Source organism: Solanum pennellii, chromosome 5 (assembly GCF_001406875.1).
Source record: "Solanum pennellii chromosome 5, SPENNV200".
Lineage (NCBI taxonomy): Eukaryota > Viridiplantae > Streptophyta > Magnoliopsida > Solanales > Solanaceae > Solanum > Solanum pennellii.
Genome location: NC_028641.1, coordinates 13,113,780 through 13,114,135, shown reverse-complemented (window position 1 = coordinate 13,114,135; position 356 = coordinate 13,113,780).

Here is a 356-nt window from a genome sequence, read left to right as displayed (position 1 = left end):
GTACCTCTATCTGATATGATGGAGAGTGGAACCCCATGCAATCGAACAACTTCCGAGATGTAAAGTTTGGCTAACTTCTCTGCATTGTAGGTAACCTTGACCGGAACGAAGTGAGCAGACTTAGTTAATCTGTCTACAATTACCCAAATAGAATCAAACTTGCCCAATGTCTTTGGAAGACCAACCACGAAGTCCATTGCAATTCTCTCCCACTTCCATTAGGGAATGGGCATTCTCTGAAGTGTTCCTCCAGGCCTCTGGTGTTCATACTTTACTTGCTGACAATTCGGGCGTTTGGCAACAAAATCAACAATGTCGCGCTTCATTCTACTCCACCAAAAATGTTGCTTTAGGTC